This window comes from Chamaea fasciata, unplaced genomic scaffold, assembly GCF_029207755.1.
Source record: "Chamaea fasciata isolate MVZ Bird 193981 ecotype frontalis unplaced genomic scaffold, bChaFas1.0.hap1 SCAF_6, whole genome shotgun sequence".
Taxonomy (NCBI): Eukaryota; Metazoa; Chordata; class Aves; order Passeriformes; family Sylviidae; genus Chamaea; species Chamaea fasciata.
Genome location: NW_027094091.1, coordinates 8,495,440 through 8,509,665, shown reverse-complemented (window position 1 = coordinate 8,509,665; position 14,226 = coordinate 8,495,440).

Here is a 14,226-nt window from a genome sequence, read left to right as displayed (position 1 = left end):
TGAGAGGAAACATCCTCTCTTCACATAGAGGGAAAATACATAGAAGCAAGAGGAAAGCTGCAAAATACTGCAAAAAACCCACAAGCAACACAGCTCCAAGAAGGATAACTGGTTCATCCAGACTTTTATAGTGCAGGTTGAGCACATGGGAAAAATATAGCATAACAGGTAAGTGCTCTGTGGAGGAGAAGAAGAAACACTTTGGCATCTGAATCCCATAACCTGGAGCCCACATCACAGTCAGCATCAATACTGACCTGGGGAGCTGAAAGGTTTCTTTTGTCCTCCCACATCAACCCAGTTAACTCAGTGTTGATTTCAGACCACAAAACAGTCCTTATTAAGATGAAAATCCAGCTCATGTTAAAAATCAAAACTTAAAGACTAAGTTGTTTTTTCAAATCCTGAAAAATTAAAAGGAAAAATCTTCTAATAAAAAAAGGAAAAATTGCATGTCAGTTACTGCATGGAAGGTCTTTCTTTGTGTTCTCTTTAGTCAGATTGAAGTTTTTATGGTTGATGAATGAAATGTGTAATTTATTAGAGGGATACATACGTGTGCAGATGTGCGCACACACTTTAACCACTCATTTTATCCTCTTGAGAGAGTTTTGTTAACAAGGGTCCAAATTTTACTTTCATGAAACAACTCAACTGATAAGGATGGTTATGGGAAAATATTAATTAAGTAAGATCAGGTGAGGTCTTCACACAAGCATATTTTCAGTGGAAGAGCAGGAATGATTATCCAACCAGTGAATATTCTTTCTATCACTTATCTCTATGAAACGTCTTTAAAATTGTTTAGCTTCAATGCACAAATATTCATTTTAATCTTTATAGGTTTTACACACAGTAGAAGATAAGTATGAGTGCTGCTGATCCCTACCCTGGCAACACAGTTTGTTTTATAGAATGTTATTTAACCAAATTTTTACTTTGAATCAGCATACAGGGAGGGAATTGTTTGGAGTCATGACCAGGGAGACCCTAATATCAAACTCACAGTTTTTCATTATTAAAAGAAAATTCATCTAAGAAATCCTAACAGACACTCAAATTTTGCAATAGGATTTTTGCTTGGTCTTATTTTCACTGCAAATGCTGCAGAGAAATGAACTGAAACAAAGACCTCCTAAGGGACCAAGTGTGCTTTTTCAAGGGGTAGAGGATGGCTTTTTTTATCTCATCTCTTCTCTGGGTTTCCCTTCTTCCATATTCTTATTAACAAGCCCTTATTTAGCAACAGAAGTTGTAATTAAGTGACAGCTTTGATGTCACAGGACAGACAGATACCTGACAAACCAGACTTCTGTTTGAGTAAAGACTGGGTGAACATAATCTTGATTCTCAGATGCTGCTTAAATAAAAGCACTGCTCCTTTCAGTCAAAAATAGGTGAGTAAAGCACAACTGTTCAGGAGAAAGCACAAATACCGATGGTGTAAATCACTACAGCATGGCCAAAAGCACTGGGCTGCTGCAGAGACATCAGTGTGCACCAGCAGAGGATTTGATCTTTAACTCTGTCAGCAAAGGGAATAAATTCAAAAGAATCCTTACTTTCAGCGTGTAAGTCCTTCTCTGTGCAGCCTTAGCAAATAGCCTTTGTAACAAGTATGCATTTCATTCCACTTTTTTTTATTTATTCCCACCATGAGGGAGAAGAACTTGCACATTTATATCACCGTCCTCATATGGAAAATTATATAGACATGTTCAATAAGATCCATTTCCCCAAGCCTGCAGTGGTTAAATTTTAAAAATATTGCCTCACTCTTTTTTAACTTGCTTGGAAAATAAATGTAGGAGAAATGGGAAGTACTGGAATGTCAACCTGGGATCTGCAGGGCTGACACTGTGAACATGGTGACTTTAGAGGCTCCTCCATTACCCCAGCTTTGAAAACTCTGAGCTTCCTCCTTTCTAAGGTTATACCCTGAGCTGTCATTTTCTCCCTAGCAAACATTAGAGAGTAACAACTTACATTTCTGTTATATCAAAAAAGTTGATTTTCTATTTATTTGTTTGTTTCTAAAGGTTTTTCTTCCTTTTTCTTCACCCTTTTATTTATTTTTCTTTTACCAGAATCTGGAGTTTGACTTTTCACCCAAAGCAAAACAAAAGTCCTTGATCTTTACAGAAGTTAGTGGCACATGCCATTTAACAGCACCTGGGGTCCTGCTCATCTCCTGTGTGTGATCCAGATGCAACCACGTTACTGAGTCGTCAGAGCCAGGTAGATTTTTGTCAGATGAGTTTTCCTCTGATCCAATGTTGTGTAGCCTGAGTCCATTTCAGGGCTGGAGGATACAGGTAAAACAAGCTGAATAGTTCCATCACAGACTGCTGTTCTCACGGTAGTTCTGCATGTTGCCAGATGGATAAATAAATACATTTCTGTAACAACATGGAAAGTTTTCCTTTCAAAAAAGAAGGTGCTAACAGTCTGTAACATAGTTACTGCTTGAAAGGTAAAACTGGTGCACAAGTGGCACTGGACAGAACATTTCCAGTCTGAATCCCCTTCCCAGACTCAGGGAATCATACCTCCCTTTGGAAGACCAGTGATCTCCCTTTGGCACTGCAGTGGCTCCCACTTTTCCCTCCAAGCCAGGCAGGGATGATGCTGACACCGCTCTGTGCCAGCCTCGTGGTTAGAAACCCCAGGACAGGGACCTGTGTATTTCCCTGAGGGAGAAAACAATTCAAAGCACAACTTCTCCCAGTGAGGAGAACACACCAATTTCTTGCAAAGGCACCAGGCTGGACCAAAGATGCTTTTCATCCCTCCTGTACCACACTGCTAAAAAAAAAAAATAAAAAAAATAAAAAAAAATAAAAAATAAAAAATAAAAAAAAATTAAAGGTGAAAAGAAGAAGAGTTTCCAGACAAAATCAGAGTAACTCTGGAACCTCACAGCTAGTGTTCCCTTCCTGGGGATGGCACTGTCAAACCCTTTTACCAACACTGAATTAAATAGTCTTTCAATAAAACATGTGAACAACAGCAGGAACAACGACTAAACCCCGTGGGAGTCGCTGCATCACTGGGCTACAGAATCAGGCTGCTTTTCCCCTGTATGTCCCACTGCCCTCATGAATCTTGCACTGCTGAGCACAGCAGCCCCGCTCCTGTGCTTGTCTCCACACACAACTACACACTCTACAGGCGAGACTGGGGACAGACACCAGCACTGAAGGAAATTCTGATTCCTTAGAGAAGTGCTGCTGATTTTTCTGCTTGACAGTAATCCCTCACACAGGATCCTGGTGTGTGTCTAGACTTTCCTCTTATGTAGATTTACTTTTCACATTTCAGCTAGAGTAAGGGGAGAGATTCATGATTTCTAAGTATTTCTTCCCAGCTTCATTAGATTGAATATTTCAATATTTTTTTTAAATTGGCATTTTCAATTAATCTATTTCTCAGAAGCATCAGCCTCTCTCTATATGTGCCTTATTTGAGTGTTTTATACTGACAGAATAGGTAAATAGGTCAATCTGGCGGAGGTGGACTGCACTCAATAGTTGATGTATTTAATAGCCGTTTTTGGTTTTGTTTTTGTTTTTGTCGTTGCCTGCATTTCTTATGGAAAGAGATCACAGGATGATAAGTGCTGTCAGTAAATGTTTAAGAGAGTGGTACTGTATTTGAATTATTCCATTCCATATTGTATTGGTCTATTGAACATCCAACCCAGGAAAAAAGCCTTGGCTCTACGTTCAGTCTTTGTTTCCATATTGATGGGTTTTTAACTGTCTCATTCCTTTATAACATTAGAGCAAGCTGTTTATTTATTTTATATTATTTTATATATAAATAATCAAGAGCAACCTGATTATTTATTTCTTTTATAATGCCACTCAGATCATTACTCTCTTGTTCCTGCCCTCATGGAACTGCAGGGAAATCTCGTTTCTAAAACTTAACTCCATTAGTGCTGGTCAAAACAAGCATTTTCCAATAGGTTTTTCTTTAGCAGGTAAATTATATAAACATACTAAGACATACACATAAATATTTCCATTAAAATAATTTTTAAATGCTCAATGGTCATTGGTTTAGAAATGTTGGATCAAAAGTAAAAATAATCTATGCAGACACACACACACACACATACACTCTGAAGACATCAAAATCTAGAAGTAATTTTCTGAAATGAATACTTTTACCATCACAAATTCTAAATAAATATGCATTGCCATTTTCTGAGTACAGCAGCATATTTCTCCTGTAATACATTCTTCTATGCCGGCCAATAGGTTTCTGCCAGGTGATGTTTTGTAAATAAACTAAAACTTGAAATTATTTTTGACACCACTGTTTATTAAACACAACTTATGTGGTATACATTGCAGTATTAGAAAATGTCTGTATGCTCTTAAACACTTCAAGCAGTAGCCCATGAGTTAGAATGTTTATTAAATATTCTTTTGTCTTTTGACCTCCTGTTGTCTTCCTGCCTTTTTAAAATACTGAATGGTTTTGAAACTTGAACACTGTAGAATCCCCCAAGCAAAGATAAGGAAAGTGAATGCTTATTGGGGAAAAAGGTTAATGTCAGTATTTTAATAAAAATATTAAAGTCCTGTAAAGAGAAGTAATCTCACATTCTAGCTTGAAAGCAAACTTCTACCTAACAAGTAGGTATAGGAACATTTCTCCTTGTTCCTTGTCATGGTCATCTAGTTTCCACAGCTTTTATTATGTTTTCCTCACAAGCTCTGGGACTGCCATCAGGTAGTGCCAGAACCATCTTCCAAGGCATGTCCTGCAGACCTCACAGGATAAACCTGCCATATCACCTGCAAAACAGCTAAGTTTCCATGTATTCCTCTTCACATTAATGGCAATAATTTCCAGCTTAATATGTCCTTCGAACTCTCATATATCTGATAAGACTCAAAACAGGTAATTTTGCATTGCAGGACTTGGTTATTCACTAGAAGTTAAGGTGGAAGAGTGATAAAGGGGGGTGGACATGCAGGCACCAAGAAACACACAGGCAAAAAGTAGAACTCTACATATTTGCTTTGACATAAGCTTCAAATGCAGAAGCACCAGGTTCATCTCTACGGATCTCTTAGCCTTTAACCCTCATGTTTGGTTTACCCAAACTGATCACATTTACATGGAAGAAATAGAAGGGAAGTATCTGGTTTAACAACTTTGAAGGACTTTTTTTTTTTTTTTTTAAATACAACTCTCATGTTAATATGAGGCATCCAAGCAATTTGATATTTATTCTTTCAAAAATGTGCTCCAAAGCCTTAATTGTACAAACGTAAATCATTTCTTTGTTCCTGAGGTTACAGTGCACATAGGGATACACTTTCTCTGCATCAGAAAGATACAAAGAGCCAGATCCCTGCTTTGAATAAATTTTCAAAGATTCATTTGTTATAAAAAATTATGGGAATGTACTCCCCTGAAAGAGTGAGCCACAGCTATATTCCGGTAGAAGTGGGCAACCGTAGCTTAGTAAGTGATAGGTGCTCATCAGGTGAGCTGCAATATCTCACCTTTCTGCATTTTTGTCTTTTCCCAAATGCAAAATAAGATACAGAACCTTAAATCCCTGTCCTTAACCCCTAGACTAATGCATTTTATTTGTGCATGCTGTATAAAGGCACTTAATTACCACAGACGAGCTGATGACGCACAGCTCATGATGTCATGATTACTCAATTGTGTCCAAGTTGATGATGACTTGCAAGGTTCACTGGCACTGAGTTTCTGCTTGAGATAGAAACTCCTGGATAATAATAAACAATAGTGAATAAAATGTTCACATGTTGTCCTGGGTTGAAGTATATTCTATCACCATCTTCATGAACTGTTGAAACCAGGTGAGGCAGTGCTCCCTGCCTCCCCCATTCTGATTATCTTCTGTTAATGGGCCCATCAGCACCTTTGCCACATGACTCACAGATAACCCCCTCCTGGACTACCTCCTGTTAATGGGCCCATCAGGCCTTATCACATGACTCACCATCCCATTGTGAGATGCTCCGCCCAGAGGGAGGAACCAAGCATTCCAGCCTGGATATAAGCTGAGACTCTGAACACCAGAGGGGCGCTTACCCACTGGATTCCCAGAGGACCCGAGCTACCAGACCTTTCTACAGGATCACTGCTTCAGGAAGACCACCTCATCTGGACTGCTTCCATCACTCTGCTCAGGTTGTATTCTGACTCTGTCAGTGGTCTTTTGTATTATTGCATCTATTTTATTTTACTTTCTTTCCTTTCTTCCTATTAAATTGTATCTCTGACTTGGAGCCTCTCATTTGTTTAGCTTTCAAACCACTACACATGTACATGGCCTTCATCTGATTCGACCTGTTTCTGATGCTCTGTGGTGTCTCCATTTGAACCAGCTGCCTCAGATCGTCACTGCTATCAGGGAAGGTTTGGTCAGCTGAGTTAAAAGAGCTCAGTGAGTGTCTCAGTTCCATTCCCACACGAAGGCACCTGCAGTGTTTGATATCTGGACGGCTCCCCCCTGCCTGTTCTTTCTGTTGTAGTAGTCAAGGGCCAATCAGGAATCTTAAAACCAAAGTACATCTGTGTGGGGGCAACTGAATGAAGGTCTGCATCCACCTGTGTCACCAAGTGAAGGGGTCTGCTTCTCCTACACATCCAGTACTGTCTACTGCCAGAGACAGGACAGTGGATTTAGTGGATCTTTGATCTGACTGGATGGAAACCTTTTTCATTTTCCTGTTAAAATGGCAATGGGGCTTATTTTAAGGCTGAATTCTTACATGTCCCTTAATTTTCTATTAATTAATTCTCTTCTTCAGTATGTTTATCAGGCAGAGTGTCTCAGGCAAGGATTTACTGTTCAGAAGAATTTACAGCAGGAGCACAGAGAGCAAAGCACCTGACTGGAAGGGTTTGGAGTGTGAACCCAGCTGCAGTGCAGGTGACTGCACTGCACTGCCAACTGAGACCACAGCCTGAAACTCCTCCTGAAACCTTCCTCCAGCCATTCTCCTTCCTGTGGCTCCTGTCCCCTCTTCTGGCACAGCATCCACCACTCTTCACTTGTCCCCAGGAATCTGCTCACTCGGCCCTGACCACAAAGTCACAGTCCCTCTGTATCCCTCTTCCAGAGGTTTTGTCCACTGTGCATCCCAGTCCAGGTCCTTCCTGACACTCTGGGACCTGCTTCCCAGAGCTCCTCACTCAGAAAGGGCTTCACATTTCTGGGTTAGGGAGAATCCTCTTCAGCTCTGCCAGTTATACAAAATACAACATTTTCTGTTCCTCAGGTTTATTTTGTCTCATCTCCTGGGTGAAATAAGCCCCCAGCAGAGTTAATTCATCCTCGCTCTTTTCCTATCCTGGCAAACACCTTACACATTCTCCCTTTTCCTTTGACCTTGTTCCTGTTCCAGGGATGATTTGCTTTTGGGGTTTTATTTTTTTTTCCCGCAAATCCACTCATATTCACTCTGCTGATATTTTTAGTTTGTAGTTGAAAACTGATATCTGAGTGCTGTCTCAAGATTTTTCACCACATTTCTAATTGTTTATATCTACTTCCCATTTTCATTTTTCTCCTGCTAGAACTAAGGCCACATGCAGAGGGACTTTGTAGGAGAATTCAGTTAAGCTTTGTTTTCTCGGATGAGCAATGCGCTTGCTATAAGTGCCTGTCATCACAAGCCTTTAGAAAATATATCATGAAAACAGGGAGTGACTGGGGAAAACTAGAAACAAGAAAAAAAGAGTACAAGTATATGTACTTCTAGTTTTAGAATTAGAAATTGAGGAAAAGGCCTTATATAATACATCAAAAGACTTTTATATAAGTGATTTATTTGGTTTAGTATAAGTGATTTATTTGGTCTATTTTTGTTCTAGACTTTCAGTGTTATAAATAACAGCAAGATCTCTTTCAAGCAGAAATACAACACACACCTTGCTAAGACAGAAACTTTCCCAATTCTCACGTAGGAGAGATGAGGTGTTGCTGGATGTAAGCCATAATTCTGGCACACTGACAAGTATTTTTCAAAAAATAAGACCTGGAAATGTTAATTTACAGCTTTGGAAGTTAAAGGGTAGTTGCAAGTACAGAGAAGAGTTACTTTTCTTCCAAAACTCATCCAAATTCCTGCCGTAGTCCTATCACAAGATCCACAATGCCAGATTCTCACATAACATGTCTGTTATTATCCAAGCTGCTCCCTGCTTCCTCACCCAGGAGTGTAAGCTGTGTTGGATCATCCACAGCACAGGAGCAATGTGGGAGCACACACAGGAGGAAATAGTAACAGCACCTCTGATGGAAGAATAAGTCCCCGTGCCCTGATGAATAATAGCATTAATTATGCCCCTGTGGGGTACACAAGGCTGCTTTTTGCTTCCCTGTCTCTCACACCTGCCCACAGTGAGAGCTGCTGGCAAAAGGCCACCTCATTCTGTGAAGTCTCTTCTTAGAACCAGTTCCTCTACAGGTTCTTGCATCTATTCAAAATTAATCCTGCCTGAAAATAGTCAGTTTTTTCCCTCTCATCTCAGGTTATTAACTAAAAACTTGCAATCAGTACTGCCCTAGAGCCTTTTTTTACTATTTCATTTGAAAATTAAGGAATTAAAAAAAAATAATTTCAGAAGATTCTTCTGACCCATGCCTGGAAGAGTTCAAGGCCAGGTTGGATGGGTTTTGGAGCAACCTGGCCTAGTGAAAGTTGCCCCGGACCATGGAAGGACTTTTTACAGTCCCTACCAACCCAAACCAGTCTGTGATTCTATGATTCTGTTCCCACTCTGGACAATCCCCAAGCACACAAATATTTAATGCCTTTTCCATGCTTTCACTTAAGAGACGGAGGGGTTTCAGTTGCTCCTAAGAAAACCCAACTTATTTTGCCCTCATGTTTCTGGATTATTTTGACATCACATTAGAGGGAAAACCTGAAGCTCAGCCACATTGCTGGACACAAGAAAGTCTGCCAGGTGGAGCTTCACAGAATTAAAGAAACACAAGTACAACTTCTCACAAGTCTGGTGGCTTTTTTCTGCACTCCAATGAGTTTTTCTGCACTTCAAGCCTGAAATGTGATGGTTGTTCTCTGGAAAAGTTATTCTTTTGTAGTTCATTAACAAGATGAGCTGGCTGATAAAGACTGTAAAGCCTTGATAAAAAAAAAAATCTAAAGAGGCTGATGGTCTCAAAGAAGATTGTGTTGAGCTAAAGAGAAGCAGGCCAAGTGAGTTTCCCATTTTCTGAAGCATATGACTAATGTGTATAGATTTATCTTTTTTACTAGTTGCCTTGAAAAAATAAACAAAAGATGAGCTAAACTGATGATTTTTTTTCCTTTGTTTTCTTAGCAAATTTAAAGTAAGTTTGAACACTTTTTTCCCAGACAAAGTTAAATATTTTCTCTTCTTTGGATGTCTTTTAAAAATTAATGTCAATGCATTTTTGGATAAAACCATTTTGAAATACTAATGAATACACTTCAGTTTAAAATGTCAAAATGAAGATATTTATTTTCCATTCTTTCTTTCTTTCTATGATAACATCTGAAGACAAAAGTAAAATGGGAAATTAACTGTACTTTCTTAGTTTGTTATTGGCTGACATAAAAGTTTACACCTTTTTTCCACCATTGATTAGAAAGGCCTCTGAAGATATTTTTCCACAAAGCAGATTACAGAGAAGGATCCAACCGATGTATCTGAGAAAATTTTGGTGGGAGCAGAATAGAGAAACTCAAAGAGAAAAGAGACCTCTGCTAAAACATTTCTAGATGATCACAAGCAAATACCATATAAATGTGATTAATTTCTTACAAACTGAAACACTGTGAAAAATTTAACTCATCTTTCAGCAAATGAAATCTCCTTAGCAGCTTTACCTGTTCAATTTATTTGCTGGTGAGCTAGACAACAGATTAGGAGCATCAACATGCATTTTCCATGCTCAAAGGCCATGCTGAGGTCAAATAAGTATCTTCATAACCTGATATTTAGATTTGAAGAGAGTGTGACAGGGAGAAAACAGAACCAAAAGCCTCAAAGGAACAATAGAGCTTGTTTCCAAAAATATTGATCGGAGCATTGCTGTTTGAAGTCAGCTTGGCTCAGACAGGTGGTTGATGAGCTGAAGGATCGTGCACTGTTTTGACAGGAAGGCAAACATATCAGTTTAAATTTAACAATCCCTCTACTCAAGTTGTCATTTCAAATCTTTCTTATGCCATCGACCTGACATTAGATCAATAAAATTATGATATTTTATGGCACATCAGTGACATAGTAAAATGTTGATTGAAAATCCTAGAGGATGGAAAAATACCAGAAAGCATATGTTACATATATGGGTTTTCTTTTGGGTTTTTAGGTCTTTTTCTATAGTAATGACCTCTTTTACACTGAAGACATTAACTGGTCTCATATTTGCCATATAACTTTATTCAGTAGTTACTGACATTTTTTAGGGGATCATTTCTGACTGAGGAAACTTTGACTAGTCCTAAAGGAGGTCAGTTAGCTGAACTCATTAATTTTTGTCTGAATATACACATTGAAAATATTTGTTCTCCTTGACTGTTTTACTTCAATCTTATTTTCATCTTACTATTATTTCTGTATGTGAGAAAGCATTATTACAACTTTTCTTGAAGTGTAGCTTGGTACTTGCTCTATGTATAAAACAAAATCTTTATGAATGACGCCAGAAGGTAGGTTAAAATGTTATATTTTTAACAGTAGTCTCAAAGTCTAAATGGGAAAAAAATAACCTTATTTGAAGACTGACCATAAAACTCCCTCTTCTCAAGACTGCCTAAACTAGTGCAAGTTTAGAAAAGTACACTAAAAAAACCAAGTTTGTAAGACATATACCTGGCACAATATAACTAAATGCAGTTGTTGGTTTTTTGGTTTGCTTTTTTTTTTTTTTTTTTGGTGAGATTAAGAAGGTATAACAGTAACAGAGGTTATATTTGGCGGAGTCAAAAATTTGATTTCCATTACCCTGGGCTTTTTTGTAATTTGAAAGAGTGCAGCAGTGTTCACATTTTGGACATTGGGGGGTTCTGTCTATGGCAGCAACATTCCTATTATCTGTGAAATTACCTCATAAGTTACTCTCCCAAGAGTTGATGGGGAACGACGGGTGCTTAGTGGTGTGATTTGCATAACCTGTTGTGGGTATATGCATTAGAAAAAATTAAACACATCTATAGACAGCACTGGCAACTTTGTCCAGCCCCGTAATTACAGACCCTGGAGTGTCTAGCACAGCTCAAGCCATCTGGTCCAGTGATTCCCTGCTTGGATCTTCGTCCAAATAAAGCAATCTTCCACTTCATATTATTTCTAGGAGAGATACCCCCTTAGAGAACAATAATCCCATCTGCACACTGAGGACCTTCTGAGTGAGAGAATAGTCATTGAAGAACTGATGTGCCAGATTAGATTGAGACTGAAATTATGGATTTTAAAATTTCGTTGCAGCTATGCAGATCTTGACTTGAACCACTCAAGATTAACCATGTGTTTCTCCAAGGTAACTCTTCTTCTGACCACAACAGCAGGTTATTTTAAATATAAAAACATCAACTGTAGCTCCACAAGAGGCTAAATCCTAAAACACACCAGAGCAAGAGAGCATTCCAGGGAATATCATCTTTTTCTCATGCCTAAACTCCCAGGGTTTGCTACTGGCTAGTGCCAGAGACAGGAAACATAGATATTGGATCTCACCGATCACATATGTTCTCTAGATGGATTCCTTCAAATGACTGCATGGAGATCAAAAAGAAGAGATAACTGAGACTAAACCTAACTCTTGATTTGAAAAAGTGAGAAGTGCTATTTCAATGTGTTCCTATGATATGCGTGTGTATTATATGCGTCCCCTCATAGATGCACATTCATATTATTCTTACTACATTTGAATTGCCTGTCCCTGGTGCAGGACACTGAACTTGTTGAACCTCACTGGATTTTTGCAGTCCCACTGCTCAAGCTTGGCCAGGTCCCACTGGATGGTCCCTTCCTTTACTTGTGCCACCTGTCCAGCTCGGCTTCCTGTCAGCTGTAAAGGTGCTGGAGGTGCACTCAATCCCACTCTCTGTGGCACTGATAATGACATGAGAGCCCCAGTGCCGTGGCAGAGTCCTGAGAGGACACCCCTCATCCCTCCCTTGCAGCTGCACATGGAGCACTGACCACAGCCCCCTGGCTGTGTCCATTTGGGCAACTGCTCCTGCACCAAATCACCTGGTCTTCACAGCCAGGGCTCTCCAAAGTAGAGATCAGGATGTCATGTGTGACCATGTCATGAGCCTCATGGGATCCTGGGCACAGCAGGGCCTACAAGTCTGGAAGTCCAGGGGCTGAGCCCTGTGGGCACAGCCATTTCCAGCCAAAGTCAAGTGGCTCCAGGCATGCTGGGTATGCTTCTTTGTGGCACCTTCCAAGGATCCTTGGTGATCAGCACTGAAGGGCCAATGCGACACTGCAGGGTGTCACTGCCCTGACCAGCAGGGATCTCCTCCCAGCAGAGCCACTCTGCTCCCTCACAAGGAAGCAGCTCCCTGGAGAGGTCTGCTGCAGAGGAGAACAGAGATGGCAATGGAGGAGAAGGTGCCCTGCTCTTGGGGCAACTGCCTTGAGCAGGGTAGAACCACAGGCTCTCAGAGACTGAAGGCTGCCCTGCACCACATACAGGAGTTGCATCCAGGAGACATGCACCACATACAGGAGCTGCATTCCTGTTTGAGTCTCCTGCATGACCTCCACCAGGATGCAGAGGCCCAGACAGCCCAGCAGGATTGGGAACACAGCCTGCCTGTGCCAGCTCCCCTGGGACAGCAGGACCCAGCATAGCAGTTGTTCCATGAGACAGAGCCTGCTCAGGAGCTGGAGACAAGGAGCCCAGTGGGCAGCTGCACATCCCAGCAGACATACGTGGTGCACAGGAGTCACATCCCTGTACGAGTGTCCCGCGCGGTCTCCACTGGGCTCCAGAGGCCCCAGCAGTGGCTGACAGATGAGCAGGAGCAGGCACATGGCAGGCCTGTGTCAGCTCCTCTGGGCTGGCTTCCTGGGACATGGTGCCACAGGCAAGTGTCAGGACCCAGCAGTGTCCTGTGTGCACAGGGGGAGGCAAAACCTCCCCGGCACATCTCTGCCACTGCCTGCAAAGCCTGCAGAGTATCAGAGCGCCCTGTCCCAGAGGGAGCCCCCGCAGGAGCTGAACATGGCCCGTGCAGAGCACACACTGCCCCTGCTCAGGGAAGCCAGCCCAGTTCTCCAGACACTGGAGAAAATCCCCAGTGATCAGAGGGTGCTGGACTGGCTGGAAGCAAATTTTCTAACCCAGTGTGGGGCCTTGGCCAAGGAGGAACAACAGGGGCAAGGTAACAGCCCCCATGGGCTCAGCCAAGGGAAGAAAATCGATGACAATAAGCTGTCCCAAGAGGAAGACAAGGGACACCAAGAGCTGTCCCAGAGAGAAGATGACAATGTTGAAGTGTTGTCCCGAGGAGAAGAGGACAACAAGAAAACATTGTTCCGAGGGGAAGTCAACAATGACAAAGAGCTGTCCCAAGGGGAAAGACACATCAGCTACAACCTCTGGGACAACCCCTTGGGCCCAGTGAAGGAGCAGCACCCTGACACTGCTGCCCAGGAGCTGCGTGTCTGTCTCAGCACTTTGGGCCCTGAGACAGCAGCAGAGGCAGTCACTGATGTGCCCAGCATGGTTCCTGCCACAGCCGGTGCCCCTGGCTCAGGGCCAGCAGGTTCTGCCCTGGCCAGAGCTGCTGAGGTACAAGAGGAGGCTATGGCAGCTTCTCCCGCCCTTGGTGAGCAGTTGAGAGCTGCAGGGGCAGACAGCCAGGCAGCTGCCTCACACAGCCCCTGCAGCCAGGCCAGCCCTTGGCCCAGCTGGCCAGAAGCCCATGGCCTCAGCAGGCAGCAGCTAGGGGCAGTGGTGGGGTCAGTGCTGCCAGTGTTGCCAGAGACCAAGAAAGTGGCCTTGGCTAAGGAAGAGTGGAAACATCCTCTCAACCACGAGCAGGCCCAAGGGCCAGGTGACAGTGAGGAAGAACTGTCCCAAAGGGAAGAGAGACCAAGACCAGTTTCAGGTGAAAGGGGACAGAGACCAAAGCCTGAGCAGTGCTGCAGGGGAGCAGGCACAGGCCTCACTCAGGCACACACAAGGTCATGGCCTCCACAGGTCGCAGCCTG